General features: G+C 50.4%; 1 protein-coding gene and 1 long non-coding RNA gene across 3 annotated transcripts in view; one reads left to right on the plus strand and one right to left on the minus strand.

Annotated features, from left to right (window-relative positions):
* Positions 1 to 24,796, plus strand: part of CACNA1C (calcium voltage-gated channel subunit alpha1 C) — a 384,443-nt gene that overhangs the window by 187,730 nt on the left and 171,917 nt on the right. The window lies entirely within an intron of this gene.
* On the minus strand, positions 19,910 to 22,461 carry LOC145545436 (uncharacterized). Its single transcript, XR_014082080.1, has 2 exons — positions 22,110 to 22,461; positions 19,910 to 21,117 (listed from the first exon to the last, which is right to left on the minus strand). It is a non-coding gene; the product is annotated as an uncharacterized LOC145545436 (long non-coding RNA).

Genomic DNA, 24,796 nt, shown 5'->3' on the forward strand with positions numbered 1-24,796 from the left:
CTCCCCTTTCACCTTCATCAAGAGGCTCTTTAGTTCTTCTTCACTTTCTGCCATAAGGGTGGTGTCTGCATATCTGAGGTTATTGATATTTCTCCCTGCAATCTTGATTCCAGCTTGTGCTTCATCTAGCTCAGCGTTTCTCATGATGTACTCTGCATATAAGTTAAATAAGCAGGGTGACAATATACAGCCTTGATGTACTCCTTTCCAGATTTGGAACCAGTCTGTTGTTCCATGTCCAGTTCTAACCATTGCTTCTTGACCTGCATACAGAACCCCTGTGACAGTTCAGTAATGATCACCGAGCTCTGTACACAGCCGTCATTCCTCCTCTGCCCTTCCGCTTTATCATCTGTTCAAATGAGGGATTCAGTCATCTGAGTGAGTGAGCCTGAGTGAGGTCCTGCCTGTTTGATCCCAGATTTCAAGCAGCTGAGGCTCAACTCAGGCGCTGGTACTCTCACTGACTTTGGTTCCGCCTGGGTCGCCTGCACCCTAGCCCACCAGGCACCCTCGCAGGGTGTCGCCCCCATGTCGCTTTAGCAGATGTCTGCACCTGTCTTCCTGCCTTCGTGGGTCTCACTGTCAGGCTTAGAAGAGGAATTTCTCCTCCTTTGACAACCCCTCCCATCCCCACCACCACCTGCAAGATGCACCGTGTTCAGTCTTATTAACGAGTTGGTTGAGGGGGAATTAGACTGGCAGGGGATTTATTTCATCAGGTCAGCCTCTCTGGTCCTGGCTGTGATGTCCTAGTCTCTGCAGCCTGACTTCGGCCCATTTCAGCCCCATGTGCCAGGCCCCAAGGTCCCCGTGCAGCCCCTAGATGCATGTACCTCCCACAGGACTTGACCCCCGGTGGCCCTGGCTTTTCTCCACCTACCCTGATGGGTTAGAACAATGGGAGTGATAAGGACCCAGAATGTTAGGAGAACAACACAGGTTATTTCTGAATATTAGAGAAGTAGGGGGCTTCTCTGGTGGCTCAGACAGTAAAGAATTTGCCTGCAATGCAGGAGACCTGGGTTCGATCCCTGGGTTGGGAAGATGTCCTGGAGAAGGGAATGGCAACCCACTCCAGTATTCTTGCCTAGAGAATTCCATGGACAGAGGAGCCTGGTGGGCTACAGTCCATGGGGTCGCAGAAGAGTTGGACACAACTAAGCAACTAAGCAACAAAGGATGAGTCATGAAGTGTCAACCACTGGGATGTTATCTTAGAAATGTCTTCCCTCTGGTCCATCATGCAGCCGGATCTAACAGATCCCTGAATACATGCGATCATGAGCTGTGATCCCAGCTTCCATACCCGCCAAGCCCTCGTGATGGAGCAAACCTCTGAAGTCTCACCTCGTGCACCTACAGTCGCCTTTTCCCTGCCCTGCACCCTTGCCTGTCATGTAAGGGAGTTCATCCGGCCACAGGTGGATCCTGCGTCCTTTTAGGTTTCCAGCACTTTATGTGTCACCCTGGTGATTCGCCCACCCGCTTCCTCATTCATTCCATACATATTTACTAGGGGCATGAGAGCCAATTGCTTCGAACAAAAATCCCCCTGCCCTGAGCTCATGTGTGTGAACACACACATAGTAGGTGCTCAGTGAGTTTTTTTTAAAAGACACCCATTGTTCTCCGTGGGGCTGGGTCACATTCTGACACCTTGGGACCCAGACAGGCTTGCCTGGATGAAGTACTTGGCTGCTTTCTTAAGTAGAATATGTAGAATATAACTTTATCTTTTTCTAATATCTCAAAGCCGTCATGTTGAGCGTCACTGTCTGTGGAATGAGTGTCACCTCCATTTTACTGGGATGGACGGGGCTCTTTGCATGAAATAGTTTCAGAAGCTGCCTTTGTGGCTCCTGTGTTTGACTTTCACAGTTGGTTTCCTTTATGGCAGCACTTCTTTCCTTTTCTGTCATCATCTGTGTCTCTTTATGATGATAAGGGTCTTACATTCATTTAGCGTTATTTCACATGCACTGTTTTATTTAGTCCTTACATCAACTCTGCAGGTTAGGTAGAATCATCTCCAATTTGTTTATTAAAGAGAGGAAGAAAAATCCTGACACTTTAAAAGTTAAGTCAAAGGCCACATGGATAGCGAGGGGGCATCAGGACTCAGAGGTGGGTCCTCTGGCCCCTGGCCTGGGCTCTCCCTGCACCGGCCTCCTGTACCTGCTCCAGGGACAGCTGGTGGACATGGGGTGCAGAATGATGGACCAAGGCCCTGTGAGGAGACGGCTGAGAGGCAACACATGGGCTATGTGACCTTTCCTTGGTGGCTGTTCACAGACCTTTTCTTCTTTTTCTCGGCTGTATCAGCAGAGGATGGATAGCAGGTAGGGCTGCCAGGTTTAGCAAAAAATAAAAACCAAAAAAGAACAACATAATGATAATAATATGCCCACTTAAATTAGAATTTCAGATAAAAAAGAATTTTTTTAATTTTGTTGAAATATAGTTGATTAACAATGCTGTGTTAATCTCTGCTGTACTGCTGCGTGGTTCAGTTATACTTATAGAGGCATCCCTTTTCATATTCTTTTCTATTATGGTTTGTTATAGGATACTGAACATAATTCCCTGTGCTATACCGTAGTACCTTGTTGTTTATCCATCCTGTATATAATAGTTTGCATATGCTACCCCCAAACTCCCAACCAATCCTTCCCCCACCTCCCCTACCCCTTGGCACCTGCAAGCCTGTTCTTTGCCTGTGAGTCTGTTTCTCTTTTGTAGATGAGTTCATTTGTGTCATATTTTAGATTCCACACATAAGTGATATCGTATGGTATTTGTCTTTCTCTGTACGACTTACTTCACTTAGTATGACAATCTCTCTTGTCTCTGGTGACTCAGCGGTAAAGAATCCGCCTGCCAACTCAGGAGACGCAGGTTCGAGCCCTGGGTCAGGAAGATCCCCTTGAGGGGGAAATGGCAACCCACTCCAGTATTTTTGCCTGGAAAATTCCATGGACGGAGGAGCCTGGCGAGCTACAGTCCATGGGGTTGCAACAGTTGGACACGACTGAGCGACTGTGCATGCAAGCTTGACAGTCCCTAGTCCCTAGGTCCCTGTATGTTGCTGCAAATGGCATTATTTCATTCTTTTTATGGCTGAGTAATATTCCATTATATATATATCACATGCTGCTGCTGCTAAGTCGCTTCAGTCGTGTCTGACTCTGTGCGACCCCATAGACAGCAGCCCACCAGGCTCCGCCATCCCTGGGATTCTCCAGGCAAGAATACTGGAGTGGGTTGCCATTTCCTTCTCCATATATCACATATATATTAATATATATATCATATCTTCTTTATCCATTCATCTGTCGATGGACACAGGCTGCTTCTGTGCCTTGCCTGTTGTAAATGGTGGTGGTATGAATGTAGGTGTGCGTGTATGTCTTTGAATTATGGTTTTGTTTGGGTTTATGCCCAGGATTGGGATGACTGGATCATATGGCAACTCTATTTTTAGTTTAAAAAATAATTTTTAGGGTGCATATTTCCCATGTGATACCTGGGACATACTTATAAAGAAAGAAATACTTTTTGCCTGAGGTTCTCCCCCACCCTCTCCTGGGACAGCTCCCATTTCCCAGGTCCTGTAGGAAATGCTCCTGGCAATGGGCTTGAGAGACCAGCGCATGTAGAGTGGGGGCTCAGCCCAGCACCCCAGCTTCCCCGAATGTCCACTGCCTTTACAACCTGCTGAAGACACCTGGGGACAACTCTGTCACCTTCAATGGGACGTGACACAAGCTGGCCAGTCTCAGCAGGGGTGGGGGAGGGCTGCCCAAGGGAACACTTGGAAATAAGCATTCAGTGTATTTCTGATAAGCCTTGATTTTCTGACCACACCCTTGGACACAGGCACACACACAGATATATACAGGTGCACAGATACACAGATGCACAGACGCACATAGATACACACATATACACACATAAGTGCACACAGGTGCACACAGGTAGACACGTGAACACAGGACACGATGCACACAGGTGCACAGGTATACAGATGCACATAGATGCACACAGGTACACACATGCACACAGGTGTGTAGATATACAGATGCACACATACATACACATAGGTACACACACACAAATACACACAGGTACACACACAGATATACACAAGTACACACAGGTGCACACAAATACACATACAGATACAGGTACACACAGGTGCACACAAGTACACACAGAGATATATACAGGTACACACAGGTGCACACAAGGACACACACACAGATACACAGGTACACACAGAGATATACACAGGTACACACAGGTGCACACAAGGACACAGGTGCACAGGTTCCTACAGCTTGTGTGTGATACTCATCTCCGTCTCTCACTCACTCAGGGTCCCTGGTTTAACTCATCTCACCTCTGGATTTCTGCCCAGGTCACCCTCTTTCTGGAGTGCTGGTCCCAAGTGGCTCTTCCCTGTGGTCAGCACCGTGGCCCCTCCCAGCAATTGGGGTCCCCATGTGGGCATCCCCCACCCTGGCCTTCCTCCCTCGTGCTTGTTGCCCCCGGGTCCTTCAGGGCAGAGACCCAGCCTGGCCTCCTCCCCTCCGGTGGGGGGCCCTGTGGGGTGTGCGATGGGCCTGCAGGAGGACTGTGGCCCTCCCCCAACATGGTGAGGAGCTGGCACTGTGGCTACCATCGTCTAGGTCCTTTCTTGTCACTTCTGCCTCGGCCAGATGTGGGCGCTGGGCACACTCACGGAATTCATTTTATTTCATCCTGAAGGCCTCTCCGTGGGGCACTGAGCCTTGTCTCTGGGAGTCGATGGTGGGAGGGAGCAGAACCACAGATCTGCCTGTGGCCCCCTGCCGCCAATGCCAGAGCTCTGGCCTGACGCCCCCTGACCAGGTCAGGGGCCCCCAGTTCAGTTCAGTCACTCAGTCGTGTCTGACTCTTTGAGACCCCATGGACTGTAGCATGCCAGGCTTCCCTGTGCATCACCAACTCCTGGAGCCTATTCAAACTCATGTCCATCACGTCGGTGATGCCATTCAGCCATCTCATCCTCTGTCGTCCCTTTCTCCTCCCGCCTTCAATCTTTCCTAGCATCAGGGTCTTTTTCCCTGCATCAGGGTCTTGCCCCCAGGACAAGACAATGCAGAGGAAGGGCCCAGGAGCCCAGGGCAGGCCTCATAGCCCCTCCCAAGCCCCAAGCCCACCAGGGAATGGGCCACCCCCTGCCCATTCCAGCATGAGCTGCAGAACCTGGGCCAACATGCCTGGCGATGCTCTGGCCAGCTCCCCCAGGGGAGAGTGCCCGGCCGGGGAGAGTGCCCGGCCCGGCCCACACAGCATGTGACCCGCCTATTCAGTGTGGCCTGACTCACAGATGCATTGACTGAAACGTGTGGCTTTACCCCAGGGCAGCACAGCCACCTGTGTCCCCAGAGCCACTTGAGTCCCTCCTTGTGGTCCGGCTGGGGACAGGGTGGGCACCCCAGTCAGACGCTCCCCTGACGCCCAGAACATGGGCGGGCCTTTGCAGGAGACCCTCCTGGGCACCGTGCAGGCCTGTCTCCCCCTCATCCTGGCTCTGTGAGGCTGTCAGAGGTCTGCGTGGTGAGAACTCATTTGACAGGCCCTCTGGGAACACAGCTCCCCTGTAATTAAATTCTTAGGTTAAAAAAAGTCTTCATCAATCACACAAAGCAAGCTGCCTGCACTTGATGTGTGTGGGCAACGAGAAGTTTTGTAAAAGGTCTGGGGACTGGCAGGACATGGGATTCCCTGTCCTACTGCCAGTTCTCCATCTCTGCCACCAGGAGTCTCGTTCCCCATCCTGGGGAGGGGTGCTGGGTACTCCCAGGGCCACCTGGCACCCCTCTCCCTGTCCTAGGAGGTGCTGGGTACCCCCAGGGCCACCAGGAGCCCCTCTCCCTGTCCTAGGAGGGGCTGGGTACCCCCAGAGCCACCATGCAGGTAGCAGACTATTTGCTGGGGGGACAGATTCTGTGGAGACCCACAGGTGTTGGCCTGGCCTCAGGTGACCTGTGGGCCCTGAGGACTGAGGGCCTCTCTGACCCTCGGTGTTGCCCATTGGTGGACTTGGGTAACCATGGCTGCTCTGCTGGTCTCCCAACAGTAGCCAGGGTCCAGTGAGACCGTGAGACAAGTGTCTTTTCAACATACGGAAGGGACTGCGGGGTGGGGTGCTGGGTGCTGCGGGAGGTCCCCTGAAGGCAGGGAGAGTGAGGACCAGGTCCCAAGGCCAGGATGGGTGGGTGTGGTCCTGGAGGAGATGGAGGGGCTGAGCCCTGGCAGGTGGGTGGAATTGCAGAGGTTGCAGGCAAGAACCCCGCACCGACACCCAGCCCGGAGCCCTCTATCCTGAGTTGGCTTGGGGAGCGGCCCTGGTTTCAGGAAATTCAGAAACGAGGCACCTCAGGGCAGGGGGCTTGGGTCTCCTTGGCTCAGCCCCTGCGCCCTCTCCCTGTCCCTTGCAGGAACATGTCTGCACTGCCACCTTGATGACTCTCCAGGAAGTGGTCCCCTTGCTCAGCACAGGGCCCGGAGTTCTGGGGAGGGCAAGGGTGCAGGAGGCCTGCTCTGAGCACAGCAAAAGTGTTGGGTCCCCAGAAGGAGGCAGTCTGACCATCTGCCCCTGGATATGCTGATGGCCCCTAGTGGTCTGGAGGGCTTCCTGGAGGAAGCGTAGCAGGATTTGAAGGGAAGAGACAGGAAGCAGACGCGGGGCCAGGTGACAGGCCTGTCTGAGAAGCGTGAGGAGGCCTGCCGGGCTGGAACAGAGCTGGGTAGGGGAGCGTCCCCCCTGGGCTGCAGCCCTCCCATCTCTGCTCCCCAAGCCTGAGCCGGCCAAGCAGGGAAAGCAGAGCAGACCCCTCATGCCTCCTCCAGAGTCTCAGGGTGGTTGGGTGGGGGGGAGTCTCCAGACCCGCTGCCTGGACTTGGATGAGCCCAGAATGTCTTCAGAAGAGCAAGCACAGCTACTAGCCAGGGATGCAGCCATGTGGGGCGGTCCTTAGCAGACGTGGCGGGGACGGAACCGTGCTTAAAGGGACAGAGAATCCGGTCATTGCCGAACCTAAGGCAGAGAGACCTGCCCCTTCCCTCCCTCCTTCTTCTCAACACCTCGGCTTCCACCTGCTATCCTGTTCGTGGGGTCTGGAGAACATGAGGCCATCTGGCCAGGTGTTTAAGCATCTTTGAAATGAGATCCCTTTTCCTCACTGACTGGAACCCAAAACGGACAAGAGTGGAACAGGAGCTTTCTTTCCTGTAAGATCAGCTTCTCCGTTCTGTCCGGAAGATCCTGCTGTTCCCAGCTCCCTTCCCTGGCCTGAGACGACCTAAAGTTACTGGAGAAGTACCTGCTTCAAGGCAGCTGGTATTTCTGATAAAAGTAGACACCAGCGCGTGGAACTACCCCGAAAGCAGGGGCGGCGTGTCCCCACCCAGGAGGCAAATAAAGCCGTCTTCTTTTCTTGGCCATGTGAAGGCTGTGCCTAAGTTGGGACCTGTTCGATTTGGCATGTTGGTGTCTGGAGAGGTTCTTTCCTCCTTGGAGCACACAGGTCCCTCCTCTCAAGGTGGGCCTGCGCCTTCAGCTGCTCTAATGACTCACTAGGGAGCAGAGAGGCCGGCAAACCAAGTTAGCTGTCGGGCCGCCGCTGGGGGCTGAGCCAAAGGGAGGAGGAAGGAGGCAGCCTGTGTTTGTTTTCTCCTTAAGAAGGAAACACAACTCAACACACTGCACGGCCCTGGCGGACGTTCCCCTAGTCACACCTGAAATGTTCACACCCGTGTGTGCACAGATGAACACGTGCCACGAGCCAAGGTGGCAGGGGATGCCTCATCTGGGGCTTTCCCACAAGCTTCCCCGCTTCATGGGAGGGTGACAAGGAGGAGTCACCACGCACAGTGGGGCAGGGGTCTTCCTACCCATCTGAGGTCTATGGGGCTGAGGAGGTCCCTCCTCTCCACCCCTGTCTATCTGTCTGTCTGTCTCTCCCTCATCTTTAGCCATTGCAGAGAGAGAGCCACTCGTATCCAGCTGACATTGCTTGGCACGTAATTACATCATCTGTCTCAGATCTCATTACAACCCTTTCCATTTACTGGACCCAGAGATCAATGCTCAGATCCTCAGAGCCACATCTGAGGAGGGAGAAGCCGTCCCGGGAACTTGCCGTGCGCAGTCTCCACGTTCGGCACCCAGGGACTTAGAGATGTAAAACTGAGAAACGCCAGTTTCGCCGGCAAGACCAAAATAGCACGTAGGAAAGTATTCAGAAAGAGAGAAGAGCTAAATTAAGAGAAAGTTTCTGGAAGCTGCACCTTCAGGGCGACCACGGGTGGTGGGCGGGTAGGTGGGGGAATGAGCGACACCCTCGCCCACCTGGGCGGCTTGGTGAGGCCACCTCTTGGGAGCCCGATGCCCACTTGCCAGCTTCTTCAGCAAAATGCCCAGCCCGCTCTGGAACGGGTGGAGGGTGACTGTGCTTCTGGCCCCTGGAGGCTGCCAGGTCAACCCTTCCTTGTTTCCCAGCCTTGTCTGCCGCCCTCTCCTCCCTGGGCTGCTGTCCCTCCCTGCCATCCTCAGGAGAAACAGGTCTGCCCTGACCTCTAAGCAGTCCCTTCTTCTCCTTCCTCCCAGCGGTTGATTCTTCCTGTCGTAGCCTCGAGAAAGTGCTGCACCCCTAAACGTCCGCTCCAGAGGGATGCACTGTCGCTGTCACCGGGGTTACTGACGACCCTCCCGCCTCTCGCATCTCTCCTCCCCGCTGGCTCCTTGGCCGAGTCTTAGCATCCCCACCTGCCCTGGGTCCCACCCTTGGGACTTACTGCTTGGGCGGTCCTTCCCCGACTCACTGGTGGACCAGCCCCATAGACCTTCTTTATTAGCAAGCGCCCAGAAACTTTTGGGGTGTGTTGCCATGGAGATGATGGAGTTATCCTTGAAGTCCCATCCCTTAGACTTTCTTGAGCAACCTGCCCTCTTTCTGGATTGCTGGGAAGCTGCAGGGAGGTTTCTTAAATTAATCCTGTCAAAATAGCCTTCGAATTCTTTTGGAGCATGGATTTTTTTTTTTTTAATCTCACAAGACACAAACTGTTCAAGGGAAGAACTGGGAACAAAGACAAGTGGGGAGGGCTGGGGGGAGGGGCTTGGAGAGCATTTGGAAGAAAGTGTGCACCTGAGGGATGGGCTGGGGGAGGAACAGCGGGTGTCGAGAGTGTCCTGGGAAGAGAGCGGACTGACAGGTGACCCAGTAATAGGCATGGCGTCCGTGGAGGGCTAGGGTCTGGGGGATGGCGATCGGCTGGCTCCCCATGCCCAACAGACAAGGGAGGATGCTCAAGGTAGGCAGTAGGAGAATGAGCCTGAAGTCCAGTCTCTGCTTCTAGAGCCACCAAGCTGGGCCTCCAGTCCCTCCACCTTCCTTTCTGCCCCTGCTGGCCGTTTGAGGAAATGCCATGCTTGGAGAGAACTCAGACTGTCCGGAAGTTCATAGGGGAGCCTTTGAAATTCAGTGATGTTTTTCTTTATGTCACTCGTCTTGGGAGTTAGGACAAGTAGGAAGATACACCATGGGCCAGTGTCCTTTGGCTCGGCCACGCGGCAGCCTGCCACTGGCCACACTGACCACTGGCGAGCTTTCCTGCACTTGGTGGCAGCGTACCAACTACACAGCCTGCCTGGTCTTTGGCCTTGGAACAGTTTTTTGTGTGTTTTAGATGTGGAGCCTAGACTCAAAGCTTGCTGTTTGTGGGGAGAATTAGGAATGTTGTGGGATCCTTGTTTCGTGGCCTTATTTGCTTTATCCCTGCTGAGTTCCAGACCACAGAGGTATTAGAAAGGGAGGCAGGGAAGGAAGCAGGGAGGGAGGGAAGGAGGCAGGGAAGGAAGGAGGGAGGGAGAGAGGGAGGGAAGAAAGGAAGGAAAAGCTCCAGGGGAGATTATTAACTTTGCTTCTGAGCTGTTGGAAACTCACCACACCCTGATACTTACAGAACTGTAGTATAAAAAAAATTTCAAGTTGTCTGCCCCAGCACTTGATCTAGTCTTCCTCCTTAGTGACTGAAGCCTGGTTTCCATCTGGGCACATTGCTACATAAGCTAAAAGGACTAGACTTTTTCCATGTCCTATAGGCTTGGTGACGATTTCTGGCCAATGAGAGAGAAAAACTGTATGCTATAATTTAATGAACATTCCTTACAGGGGAGAGGTGAGCCCCTTTTCTTCTCTTCTTCCTCCTTCCTGCTTCCTGGAATGCAATCATAATGGCTGGAGTTCTGGCAGCCACATTAGACCATAAGATGGAAGCCAAGCCTTGAGGTCAGCGAAGCAGAACGGTGGGAGCCTGGGTCTTGATGGCTGTGCAACTGCCATCCCAGCCCACATCCCTTTATAAAATGGCTTTGCTGGGAGGAAAAATAAAGTTACTATTATTGTTATTTCATTTATGCAGCTGAATCAAGCCCTGATGGTCACACATGGGTTGCAGGTGAGCTGGCTTAGATGGTCAGAGTGAAGGCCAGGGCAACGGGTGGCCTGGATAGCAATGTTGTGGCTGAACTGTTGAGCAGTAGACCTCCGACATAACAGCACAGAAAAGGACACAGACAAGGTGTGACAGCCAGCTCTGCCTCTGATTAACCGTTACCTTGACCCAGTCTTCATTTCCTCACTTGTTAATTAGAATAGTCATCTCTTTCACAGACTGTTCATAGGTCTAGAAGTCCTATGTTTGAGGCGTTTTATTGAGTGTCTGCTCAGTGTGGGTGTTCAGACTGGTGGCTCTGAGTGTGTGTGTGTGTGTGTGTGCACGCGCGTGCGTGCACGCGCATCTGGCCCAGGCACTGCACTTGCTCTGGGGGTGGAGATCTGAGCACAGGACACTGCAGGTTGGCTGGGGGCACTTAGTGTCACATCCAGGCCAAGCATGGAAGACGTGGGTGTCTCTGGTCCTGGTGCGGGCTCGGGGTCTGTGTGATCAGAGCCCGGGTGCCCGCCCCTCACTCATCCTCTGGATCTCGCTGTCTTCATGACCCACTGACATCCTTCCTCTTCCATGGAGACATCCACGCTATTCCTGACGTTCCTTGACACATCACTGAGTATATTCCAAGATGGCCCCATTCAAGGCTTAATTTAATCTCCTCCGGATGTGTGTGTGTGAGAGAGTATGTGAGTATGTGTATGAGAGAGCGTGTGTGTGAGCGTGTATGTGTTTGAGAGAGAGAGAGAATGTGTGTGTGTGTGTGTGTGTTTGAGTGTGTGTTCCTGAGTCCTCCCCAGCTGGACTGCTGCCTTCTAGAAGGTAAACCCCAGTCTTGTGGTGCTTTGTGTGGAGTACATGGTGGGTACTCTACCTGTTCTTGAGAAGGTGGCATGTCACAGGTTAAGCGTGTTTGTTTCCATGTGACCCATGTCCAGCCTCTGGCCCTTCTCTCCCGCCTGTGGCTCAGATGATGTGATGGGCAGAAGGGAGGAGGGGTGACTGGGGCCAGGCGGCTCGCCGGCGCATGTCACCCACCCAGGCAGACTTGGTCGGGGGGGGGCTCCGTCCTCCCTAGGTGTGAACTGGTTGGTAAGAGACGGTTTCTCACCCTCAGGAAATCTCTGCATAAAAGAGGTTCCTTCCTAAAAACGCTCCCAGTGGTGGAAGGTGCTGTTAGTCACATGTGATCATGGCTGGGGAGCAGGTGTCAGGCGCTGAGATGACCTGTCTCCTTCCAGAGGAGCCGAGCTCTTGAAAACCTATCTTTTCACACCTCAGCTCCCCGGGGACTGCAGCCCTCAGCCCAGGAGCCACCCAACTTCTCGCCTCCAGGTCGTGCCCCTTCGCTGGCTGACTCCCAGCCCCATCTGTCCCCAGGACTTCCTGTGGGACCAGGGTACAAGCCACCTTGGAGGGCCTCCAGCTCTCCTGGAAGTCCCCCTGGCTGCTCCGATGATGAGCTTGCAAGATCTCAGGAAACACAGGAATGATTTGATCCTGTGCCTCTGTCTCACTCCTATACTCCTGGTTTTGTAAAACCCATGTTCTCGTGAGCTGGCTCTCTAGTGCCAAGGCCCGTTCTGCACAAGTCACCAACTGGTGCTCACAGGACCCGTCAGAGCTGTCAGAGATGTGACCCCCACTCCTCTCCCTTCCACTGCGCTCGTCCAGCATCCATCAGGTCCCTTCCCACCCTCCTGGCCTCTGGGGTCCCTTCCTTCTGGAGGCAACCTCTAAGTAAGAAGGACCGTGATGTGTATGTGGGAGGTCGCAGACAATACCCTGAGGGCTCTCAACCCTGGGGAACTCATCACCCTCCTGGGCTTGCAGGTGAGAGACAAGGCAAGGGAGTCGTGCGGATGAATAGGGTCTGTGTGTGCCTGGGAGCAGCCGCTGAAGGGGTGGGCAGAGGGGCAGAGGGTGCTGACAGCAGTCAGCCCTGCTGCTTGCTGGAAGTCCAGCCACACAGGACCTGGACCACTGAGAGCTGGGTCAGCAGAGAGTGCAGACCAGTCCTAGCCTCTTCTAAGGTCAACTCTGACTCGTCAGCCAGCTGTCCCAGCCCCCACCCCAGAGTCTGTGCTTCCAAAGTGAGTCCTCAGACCTCAGTCAGAGGTGAAATCAGAGTGAAGGCAGGCGGCCCCTTTTAGCTCTATTTCCTCCCATAATTGGTGTGATTCTAAAAGTCTCTAGGTGAATGCCTAAAAATAATGATGTAAGATCTATGGTAGAGTAATACATGTAAGAAATGTTCATGCAAAGGGGGGTAATGCAGCATTCACAGGCACGACTGGTCAGCACCTCAAGTCTGGGCATTGAGGGTTAGGTTTACAAGATGTGTCTCAGCAGGAGTGGTTGGAGTGACTATGGAAGTGAGTTCTGCAGTGTTTTGTAAACCCATGAATCCGAGCATGGAGGCCCTGTGCAGGCTTAGCGAGGAGCAGCAAGGAAGGCACGTGAGTTATGTGGCGGGAATGCTCCACAGTCTGCCCATGTACACAAAGGTCTGCATAATGATTTCTTTACTACAGATCATAAAATAGATGCAGAGGAAAATAGGCTTGCTTCTGCTAGAAGAATCATTCTGTTCAAAAGCAGAGCATGTAAATCTCCTCCCACCGTGGGTTCCTGGAGTTTCAGCCTCAGAGAGAAAGGAGAGTGGGGCCAGACGGCTGTGCTGGACTCTGAGCGAGGATGAAGGGCTGGTGGGTGAGGCCATCACGGCGGGAGTGGCCGGTGGTCCCGGGCTCCCACTCCTCTCAAGGGAGACAGGCCCACACGAGGCAGCCCACGGATGTCAGGAGAGGATGCTCCAACGAGTGCAGAGAAGAGAGTGATCTTGTGACTCCGTGAGTCTCTGGAAGGGACGCTGGTTCTGGAGGAGCCAGTCCAGCAGAGACTTGAAGAAACGCAGACACCCATGGGGGCTCCTGCGGCGACGATGGGGGTGCTCAGCCTTCCGTAGTGAGGATGCCCCGGCCAGAACACACAGCAGGGATGACGCAGAGGGGCTGGGCAAGCACACATTCAGGATCGGCCCCTTTTAAAGGGGTCACGTCTGTCTCAACTGGTCCTGCCCTAAGGAGTGGACGAATCTCTTCCTGTTTCCTTAGAGCTTCTGCTGTGAGCTCAGTGAGTCGATGGCACAGCTGCAGGCACCACAGAGGTGACATTTTTATTTTCTGAAGTCCAGAGGCTCAGCAAGAGTGAGCTTAATGTACTCCCTGGCAGACACTTGGAACAGATTCCCTGGGAGAGGGCACATCTGTGTCTTTGGAAGAAATCGGTAATTTTAGGATTTTCTTTTTGTGTGGGGTTACTAGGCTTAGCTCAAAGGGGTTCTTAAGATAGCATTGGTTCCAGTAAGGCTGTTAGGAACATCTATCATGATTTCTTTGTGAAAAATATAGAGAGATAGGCTTATAATCGATTGGCAAACTCTGATCAAAGAATGTGGATTAATAGATGGATGTCAGTCTGGAGTGAGGTATGTAATTCGATGCCAGGGGCTCGTACCTGGTCAATAGTCTACACTGATACTGCAAAATAGACATGTCCAATTTGTGGAAGATGCAAAGTTGGGAGAGATAAATGATGCCATGAATAGAAAAAAAGTGTTTAGAAGATCCTTTGGCTTCTTAACATGACAGCAGACCAAACCTGCTTGATGTGCTTCCTTAGAACTTCCAAGTACAAAACATCCATAAGTATGCCAATGAATTTTAAATTGGCAATCACACTGTAGATCAAACCAGTCAATCCTAAAGGAGATCAACCTTGAATATTCATTGGAAGCATTGATGCTGAAGCTGAAGCTCCAGTACTTTGGCCACCTGATGCGAAGAGCCAACTCATTGGAAAAGACCCCAAATGCTGGGAAAGATTTAAGGCAGGGGGGGAAGGGGTCAACAGAGAAAGAGATGGTTGGATGGCATCACCGACTCGATGGACATGAGTTTGGGCAAACTCGGGGAGACAGTGAAGGACAGAGGAGCCTGGCGTGCTGCAGTCCATGGGGCCGAAAAGAGTTGGACATGACTCAGCAACTGAATGACAATAGCAATCACATTGTAGATTACAGATCAATAAAGAACATATATCAAAGAACAAGTGGACTTCTCACCACGAGAACAGGTGGATTGAGAAGCACATTCCTGGCCTGCATTCCACATGTGAGCTGCCTGACAGGCCACAAAGAACTGGATTGTTAAATAAGGTATAATTAATACAGACTGTTATTAATACAGATGTTATAAAGATGTGAAGATACAAGGTCTCTGAAAACACACCATTCTTGTCTTCCTGGGACAGTGAGTCAATTAATCCTTAATGTTTCCTGAAGTGAATCAGAATCAAAGACTCGGGGTGGTATAAGAGGGACCAGTGGTGAACTGAACCCGATGAAGCCAAATCAGTGCACAATAATCAAGGACTCGGGGTGGTGTAAGAGGGACCAGTGGTGAACTGAACTGGATGAAGCCAAACCAGTGCGCAATAATGAAGGACTCGGGGTGGTATAAGAGGGACGAGTGGTGAACTGAACCTGATGAAACCGAGCCAGTGCACAATAATGAAGGACTCGGGGTGGTATAAGAGGGACCAGTGGTGAACTGAACCTGATGAAGCTGAGCCAGTGCACAATAATGAAGGACTCGGGGTGGTATTAGAGGGACCAGTGGTGAACTGAAGCTGATGAAGCCGAGCCAGTGCACAATAATCAAGGACTCGGGGTGGTATAAGAGGGACCAGTGATGAACTGAACCTGATGAAGTCAAACCAGTGCACAATAATGAAGAGCATAAGCTCGGGGTTGGAGCCCAGAGGATGAATCCCAGCTCTGCCCCGTGTTGACTGTGGGGCTGTCAACAGTTATTTAACATCTATGAACCTCGCTGAAAATGTGATTTCTATAGAACTATGTAGGAAAAATCGGTTAAGTGCCTTATGTGGTTCCTGACACATAGTAAGTACCCAATACATTATAGCTTTGATCAACACTGTTAATATTAGTAATAAAAAAACAATGCTAACTCTGGTTACAAAATAGAAGTTAGAAGTTATTTTTAAATACTATATTGAGAAATAATCACATGGTAAGGAACTGTATATATGATGCAAGATTAAATTAATAATGACAAGGAAATAGTGGGTGCCAGAAGCATTTGAAATATATTAAATATACTTGTCTTAAAGAGGGGAGCCATGACCTTTGGTTTTCTTTTGGACTTCTTAAATTATGGAAGTTTCTGTAGCATAGGCATATAATAAAAATAAAAGTTAAAAATCAGGTTTTTTGCTTTCAAAATATTGAGGCTAAAATATAGTCTACGAAATAAAAAATGAGAAAATAAACATGCACAAAAATATCCAGAAACATAAAACAGCAAAAGTAGGGGTCAGATCTATCAACTATGGTAAAATATGTAAGTAGGTTAAGTGCAAATTATTAAAAGTCTAAGATTCTCAGATTTAAGTTAAAACTAAACTCAATCATATTCTGCACAAGACACACAGTAAAAAGCAAAGTGATGTGGAAAGGCTAGAATAAAATTGATGTTAATTAATTTAGGAAACAGTGTAACAGCAGACTTGATAAATATGTCAGGGAGTCAGGGCTAGGAAATAAAAACTAGGTGACCTCTGGAAAGGTTAGAAATGAAAAAGAGAAAATAAAATTAATAATGAAACATAGCGTGTACAAAGAGATATCAAGGTTAAAAGAATGAACGCTCAGAAATTGCTCCATGGCAATTTTCTGGAAAAATACAAACTTCAGTTTTAGAGAAGTTGTTCCAAAAAGCATAAAAAGATTAAAGTTAAAAATTTTATTTAGTAAAAGTAGCATTGTTCTAGCAAAGATGTCTCATACACACACATTTACGAGTCTTACAGATGGACACAGATGAAAAGTAACTGAATCCAGTGGATTCACAATTAGGTGGGATATAACCAATGAGCCTAAGGACTAAATGATATTGGGAAATTTATTACTATAGTATGTCATATCAGTAAATCAACTAAAAACTAATGCCACGTGATAAAATCCAATATGTATCTCAAAACATAACACATGCTAAAAATAGAATGATTTCTAATGTGATAAAGAACAAAGTTGAAGGCAGGAAGAGAAGGGGATGACAGAGTTTGAGCGAGCTCGGGGAGACAGTGAAGGATCAGGGAGCCTGGTGTGCTGCAGTCGGTGGGTTCGCAAAGAGTCAGACACAACTGAGCGACTGAACAATAATTTCAAACCAACAACAAACACTTAAGTGGTGAAGACCAGGAGGCCTTTCCTTTAAAATCAAGGACCAAGGGGGAACAGGGGCTGGAACCAGTGACGATCATCCCCATGGAAATCCTAGAGATGCAGCAGAGCAGGAAGTGAAAAAGAAGAGAGAAAATTGTCAGAATTTGCAAACAATGTGCTTACAGTCTTGGAAAATCTAACTGGAAATGGTAAGAACTAATAAAGGCACTCAGAAAAGTGGCTGGATATGACATAAATATTTTCAAAAATCAGTGTCTTTTTTATGTACCCAAAATTAAATGCATCAGAATACATGACATAATTAAAGTTAACTGAAAGACATAGAAGGACAGTTTGAATAAATAAAAATGAGTCATATTTCTATAGGAAAGACTGAACACTGTGCAGATGCCAACGCTTTCCAAATTAATTCATAACTTTAAATCCAATCAACAGCCCACGGTAGTTTTTTTTTTTTTTTTGCAGGGGAGGGAAATGGGAAGAAGAAGGATACTTGGCAAAAGTACTGATTGGGAGGATAAATGGGCAGAAAAACATGAGAAGAATTCCAGTGAGGAGAGGGTTGTTTCTTGTATGAGACCACATATCTATCACTGTAGTTAGACAAGTCATATGCCTAAAGGAACCCACAAACACAGCAGTGAAACAAAACATCTAGGAAACAAAGTCTAGTCATGATATTTGTTGGTGTACAGAAGAAGAGTTTTGAAAAGAAATGTGTCCAAAATAACCTTGTGTGCAGTAGCAGCATTTTAATGTCAGAAGGCCAGAACCCTAAAACAGGGCATTGGTTCAGAGACAGAAGAAAGTTTGCTCCATCCTGCTGTATGTTCAGTGTGGCAGATACCATGCACCAGAAAAAGAGACCTGCCTCCTCTGTTCAATTAGCTTGAAAAGAATTCACACGTGGTGGCTCAGTGGTCAAGAACCTGCCTGCAATGTAGGAGACCTGGGTTCAATCCCTGGGTTGGAAAAATCCCCTGGAGGAAGGCCTGGCAACCCACTCCAGTATTCTTGTCTGGAAAATTCCCTGGACAGAGGAGCCTGGTGGGCTAGTCCACGGGGTTGCAAAGAGTCAGACACGACTGAAGCGACTGAGTGCGCACACAAACGCCTATCTTATGCATTTAGCCAAAACCAATGACTATGGATTAAGGAGTTACTAATACATGTAAAATAATAATCATCCATCAAAATTAGGAGAAAGTGAATAATTAACTGATCTCACAATTAGAGAGGACTTCTAAAATACCAAAGTAATAGGAGAAAACACAAAGTAAAAAATTAGAAGATTCAATTCATAAAAATATAAAACTTTTACACACAGAAAAATGACAGAAAACTTAAGAAGACAAAAACAAACTGAGAAAATATTTATTTTTTAAAAGATGATAGAGCATATTTAATATTTCTGTTTTAGAAGGAGAGCTTTAGAAATCAGTAACATAAACATTTATCCCTCCATTAGAAAACTGGACAGAGGGCATAAACAGATTCATTTACAAAGGTAAACTGCACGTTCGTCAACACATATATTTTAAAAATCAGCTTCACTGGTAAAAAAAGAAATGCATGTTAAAACAAGATACCATTTTTCACTTATTATATTAACAAAGATTTATTTGAAAAACAAGATATTAGCAAAACTTTTGGTGACATGAGCTCTTATACACTATGGTAGAAATAGGAAAATTTATAACCTTTCTGGAAACAGTTTGGTAATACATAAAAAGCCTCTTGATGAAAGTGAGAGAGGAGAGTGAAAAAGTTGGCTTAAAGTTCAACATTCAGAAAACTAAGTTCATGGCATCTGGTCCCATCACTTAATGGGAAATAGATGGGGAAACAGTGTCAGACTTTATTTTGGGGGGCTCCAAAATCACTGCAGATGGTGATTGCAGCCATGAAATTAAAAAACGCTTACTCCTTGGAAGGAAAGTTATGACCAAACTAGACAGCATGTTAAAAAGCAGAGACATTACTTTGCCAACAAAGGTCCATCTAGTCAAGGCTATGGTTTTTCCAGTAGTCATGTATGGATGTGAGAGATGGACTGTGAAGAAAGCTGAGCGCCAAAGAATTGATGCTTTTGAACTGTGGTGTTGGAGAAGACTCTTGAGAGTTCCTTGGACTGCAAGGAGATCCAATTAGTCCATCCTAAAGGAGATCAGCCCTGGGTGTTCATTGGAAGGACTGATGTTGAAGCTGAAACTCCAATACTTTGGCCACCTCATGAGAAGAGTTGACTCATTGGAAAAGACCCTGGTGCTGGGAAGGATTGGGGGCGGGAGGAGAAGGGGACAACAGAGGATGAGATGGCTGGATGGCATCACCGACTCGATGGACATGCTGCTGCTGCTGCTAAGTCGCTTCAGTCGTGTCCGACTCTGTGCAACCCCATAGACGGCAGCCCACTAGGCTCCCCTGTCCCTGGGATTCTCCAGGCAAGAACACTGGAGTGGGTTGCCATTTCCTTCTCCAATGCATGAAAATGAAAAGTGAAAGTGAAGTCGCTCAGTCATGTCCAACTCTTAGTGACCCCATGGACTGCAGCCCACCAGGCTCCTCCGTCCATGGGATTTTCCAGGCAAGAGTACTGAAGTGGGGTGCCATTGCCTTCTCCAATGGACATGAGTTTAGGTAAATTCCGGGAGTTGGTGATGGACAGGGAGGCCTGGCATGCTGCGATTCATGGGGTCGCAAAGAGTCGGACACGACTGAGCGACTGAACTGAACTGAACTGATTAAGGCCTTTGAAATATTCCTATGCTTTTACCAATAGTTTTCCTCCTAGGAATCTAAGCTGGAAAATAATTATGCAAAGATTTATATTTATGTGCAATGATGTTCATTACAGCATTATGTATAACAGCAAAAAAATTGAAAATAACTTAAGATCAAAGGGGGAGTGTTTAAATAAATGGTGTTATAATTCATGTGATGAGCTAATAAAAATATGTTTTTAAAGCTTACAAGTCAAGATGCTCATTTTACATTAATAGTAGAATATAAAACATATGGACAGCGTAATAACAAAATTTAAAAGGAAAATATAAATGCATAATATCACATTTTCTGTATGACATAAAAATACATTCAATAGCTTGAGTAAATGTTCTGGACCAAAACTAATGAGATAAATTTATTATTAGAAATGCAGACTTCTGTGTTCAGGCTCAAGAAATAGAAATGGAAGGGGACTGATTAACGATTGCATTTAAAGAGAAAAGAAACCAGAGCATTCGTTGCCCATAGGCTAGGAGCTGTGCTGTAAGAAGCAGCCTTGGGTGCCGGTTGGGTCTGCTGCGTCAAGGTGAGGTGGCCTTGAGGTCAGAAGTTCTCAACATGGGCTGAGCAGGAGGTGGTGAGGAGATTGCCAGGACAGACCAGGCCTCATCTTGTTTCTGATGGGGATAGTCTTGGGGGGAGGCCTGGGATTCTGCATTCCTGACAAGCTCCTGGTGATGCTGAAGTGCTGGTCCACGTCATGCTGGGAGAGCCGCTGCTTTAGGTCAACAGCAGGGCATCAGGAGGTTTTACTGAGCCTGTGACTTGATGGTGTAGAAGGCCAGCAACCGTGAACCCATAGCACGTGGTAGGCACATGCCAGGTGCTGACTCTCTTACCTACAACCTTGGGCTGTACTGTTGACGTTCATGGAATTAAATTACAGGCTATTAGCTCCGGTGGCAGGACAGCTCCATCACCTGACCAGGTAACTTGATCCAGGTTGTTAAGTCTCTAAGGAAGCAAGGCCTGCGGTTTCTTTTCTATCCATTTTCAGCTGCTCATATTTGGGGACGGGATGGAGGCAGTTAACTGTCACTTAGAATCTCATGATGGAAATTCAGAAGGAAATGGTCTCTGGCCTCAGAATGGCCCACGGTGAGTTTCTGGGTTTGTTTTGTTGGTTGGCTGGTTGTTTTCTTTGCCTAAGGAGGAAACCTTCCTCAGTGACACCTTGCTGTGATTTCAACAGACGGTTTACAATGTGGAAATCCAAGGACAGGTCCCAGAAGTCTGAGAGTCCAGTGTCTCTGGACCATTCTGATGGAAGCGCTCACCTTCCGTGATCGTCTCAGTTCAAACGGAGCCTCACTGAGCTGAGCTGGCCGCTCACTGGTTTAGGAAGGACCCGCCCACTCCTCCTTCTCCTACCTCCACTGCCCTCTTCCCAGCTCTGAGGTGGAGTGAGAGCAGACTGTGTGCCCAACACTCTCTGGAGTCGGTTGCCATGGCGCCGGGAGGAATCTGGTTCCTATAGCAACGTCAGGTTGACTTCTCACCTTAAGAGACTGGCAGATTCGCCGGGGTGGTGGCTTCTGTGATCTCACGTTAATCTGGGAGGGGACACGAGCAGAACTGAAAAACACTCCATTTCCCCACGACCCACCCAGTCCTTCCCACCTACCCTCCTTCCCCTGTGTCACCAAAATAATGACAATTGCACATGCACTTTCTTTAACCTAAACAATGCACCGGTATATTACTTTAATGTCTTCATCAGATGAAGGTGTGTATGGAGGGTCCATTCCTATCCCCCTTCTAGGACCAGCCACCCTTGGCGCAGTGTCCACTAGGCCTGCCTGCTGCAGGGGACAGTCCTATCAGCCACAGAGACCCACACATGGGCCACATGCTCGGAGCTCTGACCCGTGAGCAGCATGAACACCTGATGGAGAAGCAGCCCAGAAGAGACAGCGAGTCATCTGAGGGCCCTTCTGGCTTGTCCTCCAAAGAAATGACGTGTGGTCCTGGTCTGCGGGGTGTGGGGACCTGGCCTGGGGCACGTGGAAGGCAATGTGGGACGTTAGCCCAGACCCTGACCCACGGGAAGGACACCCACTGTTTCTAAAAGCTTTCAGTGGGGGCGGGTCCATGACCCCACTGTTCACCTGAGTGCCTTGCGCTTCCTGCTTCAGTGACAAGCCTGTCACTGTCTATCTATTCAGTCTCCACGTGCCGGCTCTGCACTCATCCTGAGTAACGGAAAGGGGTTTCTTCTCTCTTGGCATTTACCTTCATCGTAGCAGAGAGTGAGTGACGGAAATACCAGGAATGTGAATAAAATAGTGTGATGCAATGGGGACGGGGGGTTCTTCAGTGACCGTGAGCCTGGTGGCAGGAAGGAGCCTGTCCTGGGATGAGCTGGAGAAAGGGTGAACCGGGCAGAGCCTGGAGGCTGGCAGTGGGCTGTGTACAGTGGGAGGCAGGCGGTGGGCCATGTATACTGGGAGTTGGGTGGCGGGCTATGTACACTGGGGAGAGGACTGTGGGCGACAACTGTGGGAACCGTGGGAAGTAGTTCAGCAGGTGACAGAGTTAGACTCACTTTCTCCAGGTCACTCTCCAGCCCACGTTCCTCTTGCCTCTGCCCGAGGACGGGGGGGCGGGTGTGATGGTGGAGAGCCTTTGCCCCCGTCCTGTGCTTGAGGGTGGTCTGCAGGTCACAAGCGCCCAACCCGGGCAGTGCATGTGTCCACTTGTGGGGAGACCCGAGGAGGGCTGGGCCGACCCCCAAACTCTGGGCAGAGCCAGGGTCCACTGGGATCCTATGCTCTGGGCTATGCCATCACCAGGAGAGGGTACCCCAGGTACCCCTGCCTGCAGCCTGCCCGGCAGAGGGAGCCAGAGCTCCCTGCCTGCCCACCCCACTGGAGACGGGTGACAGCAATCACAGGACTAACCTGGCCTTTTCTGCGCGGCCCCCTGCTGCCCCTGCTGTCACACTCCGGGCGGTGGTGGGGCCTGCGCCTGGCAGCCCGGGTAACAATTAGAGGGGCCGCACCCCAGCTGGTGTGCTGCTCGAGGAGGGGCATGGGGCCCAGCCAACAAAAGGAGGAATGACGTGGCCTGGGGGACCCCATAGGTGCCCTTCAGCACCCCCCTTCTGAGTCCAGTTCACCCTGGCAAGTTAGGGGCGTTCTCAGCACAGCCACTGAGACGGGAGGTGGCCATGGCCATGCCCAAGGCTCAGGGAGCCCCACGCAGGGCAAGGACAGCAGGAGGACAGAGGCAGATGAGCCTGGTGCTGACCGCAGGGCCCCGACCTGCACAGAGCCTCCAGGCGGCCTCCAGGAATGACCCTGCCCAGCACCCTCTGACCCCGTTCCCCAGGCCACGACTTGAGGGAATTAGGGTCTTATGTCATTTATCATCGGTATCATTCTAAGTGCCCTTCTGATTGTGGGGAGATAGCTAGGAATGACTGGAAAATTACATCCCGGCTGTGTGCCCTGAGCACTGTCTGTGGTCCGGAGCTCACATCCACGAGAGAGGCCATGTCCCCCATGTCACCACTGAGCAAAGTGAGGTTCACGTAACGCCGTGAACGCCCAGGGTCCCGCAGCCCCCATGCAGGAGGAAGGATGCAGAACAAGGTGTCTGCCTTTCCTTCTCTCCACACCACCCTCAAAACAGGGTCTGGGGCCCTTCTCCTTGGGGGACCTTGGCCAAGAGACCATCTGGGGGCCTCCAGACAAGCGTCTGAGCTTGGGGTCGGGGTGCCTGACTGGCTGGGTGTCCTGATCTGAGCTGAGAAGAATATGGGGTGGGGCGGTCCTCAGCCAAGCTGGGCTGTGACCTCCAGGAAGCCAGCATTTAATACCATCTGCCAGTCTCTGCACTTGCGTTCTTTCCAGTTGTAACGGTGAGACTGGAAACCATGCAGCTGAGCATCGCAGTGGGTTAGTGACTCTGCGGAAGGAGTAAAGCACCGGGTCTGGTGGACGATCCTAGAGGGAGAAACACAGGCAGGAAAGTAGAAATCAGCCTATGAGGAGGGCTCTGGGCGCCCCGAGGGTGCCGGCCTCATAGGTGGAGGGGACCCCAGTGCTATGAGCCTGGTTGAGGAGACAGGTTCAGAAACCCCCATGGCCTCTCCTGCCTGCAGGCCTTTACAAGCACTTTCCCATCAGGACATCCCAGGCTGGAGGACACCCCCTGTGACCCCTCAGGCTATTATACTCAGGCACATTTACACTGACCAGTGTGTATGGGGCTAAACAATCTAAGCAGCGGGCAGCGAGTGATACATTGCCCACCGAGATTTCAACAATAACAGTAAACTGGCAAAAAGTCGGTCTGCTTTTTGTGGCCATCCTGCCCTGGTGATTCTAAATAACTACATAACATGATGAAAACCCCTCCCATGGGCAGGATGCCCTCCCCCCACCACCACCATTAGGAGAGCCAGGGAGCTTGCAAGTCTTGGATTTGTCTGTTGGGTCAGTTTCTTTTCCAGCCATCAGGCCTCCGGTCAGTTTCTTGTCTCTTCTCAGTCAGTCCTGTGTTCACTACATGAACTTAGGGGTTTTGTGGTCACATTTAGGCAACAACCTCTAGAATGCTGGGGAACCCCAGGAGACCAGGCAAGGAAAATACCGTTTTCCTCTTTTGGTTATTTACGTATAAATGTCACGGAAATGTGCCTATTCAACTGGGGTCTTCACAAAGTGCTTTTTTTAAACCACGGCCTCCATCCAGGGCCTCTCTTTGGCAGGCATGTCCCTTTAAGCAGATGGAGGGCGGGCTGGCCTGGCAGGACGAGAGGAGCGGCAGAGGTGCCGGTACTCTACAATTTTCTGGGTCCTGACTGGTGAATTAGCGTGCGCCGCCCGTGTGCTCTGACATGCGGTACAATTTGTCCGCGGAGCATGATGATAGGTTGTCCTGGGCTGATGATCAGAAGTCTTTATTTAGCTCCTGCAGCCTTTAGAGGAGTTGGGAGCGACTGTTCCCACCCCTCCCACATGTTCGCACAAGTGGGAAAAGCGTTTGACCTTGAGAATTTTACTTTCCTGAGGGACGGGGGCTGGGGGGAGGGACGCACCTTGTTGAGGGAGTTGGGAGGCAGGGCTTCTCCTCGGCCTGCCAGTGCAGGGATCCGTGGGTCCTAGAGGTGGCCCAGGCCATCCTACACGTGATGGGTGAGAAAAGCAGGGCTGAAAGGTGATGGCTCGCCAGGCTCACACCTTGGATCTACCAGGAGGGGAGGCTGGGCGTGGCCCCCAGCATCCA

This window comes from Giraffa tippelskirchi, chromosome 4 (genome assembly GCF_054371585.1).
Source record: "Giraffa tippelskirchi isolate mGirTip1 chromosome 4, T2T-mGirTip1v1.2.pri, whole genome shotgun sequence".
Taxonomy (NCBI): domain Eukaryota; kingdom Metazoa; phylum Chordata; class Mammalia; order Artiodactyla; family Giraffidae; genus Giraffa; species Giraffa tippelskirchi.